We start from the raw sequence: 2,851 nt of genomic DNA on the forward strand, positions 1-2,851 counted from the left end.
CATGGAACTATTCGTAAGTTCGTTAATGAGTTATTATATATATATTTTTTTCAAATTTTTTATAAGTTAAGAATTTTGTTTATTTAGGAGGCATTGGATACTTTTGGTCATGGACGGAGATGGTAATGTGTACCATTTTGATCCTCTTCATCATGCTATTTCGAGTGATCTAAAATCCGTCCTCTCAACGTAAGTAGTAACTTTTTTTTATCTTATATGACATTATACAACTACAATTATATTGTGCATTTAGACTTATTAAAATACGTCTCCTAGTTTAACCAAGATAAAATTTATATTATTATTTGATATGTGCTAGTAGGATATACCAAAACTACTTGATTTTATCACCTGACGTGGTTGTGAAGTTTGTGGTGTTTGTGATGCAAACAATGGAGAACTAAAAGAGGGAGGATTAGGAGAAACATGAGGTGTGTGAGGTGGTCCTTGGTCTTTCGTTTCCGGATGTGGTTCCTTCTTTTTCGATCCTTTGGTTGCCTTTTATCCGTGCCCGACTGAGGCTTCGGGTTCTTCCACAAACGTCTCCTAGTTTAACGATAGTAAAATTTATATTATTATTTGATATATAATAATATGATATACCAAAACTACTTGATTTTATTACCTGATGAAGATGTGGAGTATCATGTTGTTGCGACACCTGAAACGGAGTACGTTGGGGAGTATAGTGTGGTTGAGGCATATGAAACGGAGAACTGAAATCTCGATGATAAGAAGGAGCTTGTTGCCAATGTTGAAAAGGAGTACTGAAATCTGGGGGGAACTGAAAAGACGGCCCCCTGCTCCAACCTTCTCGCCTCTCTTGCTCTAAATTTCATAGTCTCTCTTCAAAAATCTTTCTTTCTTCTGTGTATTTTCTAACTTGCTCGGCAAGAAGCTTATTTTGCTCTAGAATCGCCATGTGGTGTTTTTGACTTTGAAGTTCTGCTTCCTTTCTACTTTGTGAGGATTTTCCCCAATAACTAGTCGGTGTTGTGGTTCCTCCGACACCTCGTACACGTCCACTGTACTCGGGCTTGTTAATAGCCATTGACAAAATATCAGCCCTTCCAATTTCTCGTAAACCTCCCCCTTCTTTTAGTGCATTTAGCCGAGCCTACAAAACGCATATTATTAACACATATTATCATTTCAATAAATCATTCGAACAAAGTTCACATTTTACTCACAATTTCTTTTTGAACGCCTAGTGCATCATCTACAAGCTCTCATTTGGCATTTCTGTGTGACTCTATCCAAACCGAGGCACGATCCGGTATAGCTCCCTCTGGATGCTTCTTCCTCTATGTTAAGAACATGAATTATAGTAAGTATATACAAAAATGGGACGATACATATACTATTAATGAAAAATAAGATACCATTTTCTCTCGTAACTCCGCGTATGATGTTTGCCCTAGTCGATGTGGAGTAGTGTCTGTCTTCTTTCTCCCTTGTTGCACTTTTCGAAGTTCCTAAGTCAAAACGTAAATTGTTAGAACTAGATTGTATTTAAGAAAAATGGTTACATAATAACTTACCGCAAATTCCGAACTTAGCCGCTTCTTCACATATTTGATCCAATCATCTTTTGGAATACCGTACTCATCTTCGTGATACTCTGCGAAACTTTCCGGATTAATGTCTTCTTTAACGTTATTGTAGATCTCGCGTGTCAACCTATTCTTGAAATTACGCAACATTTTTCCAATTTTTTTCATTGCCACATGTCGGTAAATAACGTCGATTTCAAAGGTTGTCTGAAAAATGAGTGTTAGATACTAAACAATTATGTAAACATCATACAAATAGTTTTATACTAAAATTAAAACTTACATGAATATCGTTCCACATTATATTCTTAAGGTGGAGAGGAACTTCGCGTCAATCATCGTAAAGAATGGACACTCTTCTAGCTTGAACACCCAAAAAGCTTGCAAAGCTTCTTGCCTTATCACCGATAGGCGCTCCATACTCGTCCACGTCAACTCCGAGTCTAGTTCCTTGACTCCTCACATGTACTATTGCCGGGAGTTTCGTTGGACCTCTTTTTTCTCTCTCACTAGGCGCAGCATCATCGGAATCGGAAGCTTCATTGTCGGACATTTTAAACCTGCACAAACAATCAATAATTATTAATCGATAATAATTCTATAATAACATCATACTGTTCACGATTCTCTTAAACGAATAAACTTACTTCATCATATTTTTAATCTACATAAATACCCTCTCCATTCTCACGTAAATACAATAACTCCTCGTTGTCAACCAGGATATCATCATTTGAACATAGACCTTTGATAGGAGTTAACGTTTTAGCTAAAATATCATTATCATGCACTTCATCCTGAAGTTCATTTGCATAATCTTTACTCTGCATAGCGAATACGTATGACCATCTTGACATGCTCTGACTACGAACATAGAACACTTATTGTACGTATGTCGCCATCACGAACGGTTCTTTACGATGACCGATTCTATTTAGATCTACCATTGTAAATCCATTCTTGTTCACTTTAACTCCATTATTACTCTCAACCCAATCACACATAAAAAACCGGTTGACGAAAGGACACGTAATCGATTTCCCATATCTCTTTGATAATTCCGTAGTATATCATGTCTGAGTATATGGGATTTGTGTCTTTTGCACTCGATATCTGCATAGTCTTCGCAACCAAACTCACCCCGCTATTTTGCGTGACTCTCTTACGATCACGTTCCTTTGTGTTGAACCGTACACCATTAATGATGTAACCTGAATGCTTGATAACTTTTGTACTCGGTATTTTTGATAAACAACGAAGTGTACAAATAGCATCTTTCTTTGTCAAAACTCTCTCTT

Source organism: Urtica dioica, chromosome 8, assembly GCF_054948205.1.
Source record: "Urtica dioica subsp. dioica isolate 48M chromosome 8, U.dioica_male_clone48M_v1_H2, whole genome shotgun sequence".
NCBI classification, from domain to species: Eukaryota; Viridiplantae; Streptophyta; class Magnoliopsida; order Rosales; family Urticaceae; genus Urtica; species Urtica dioica.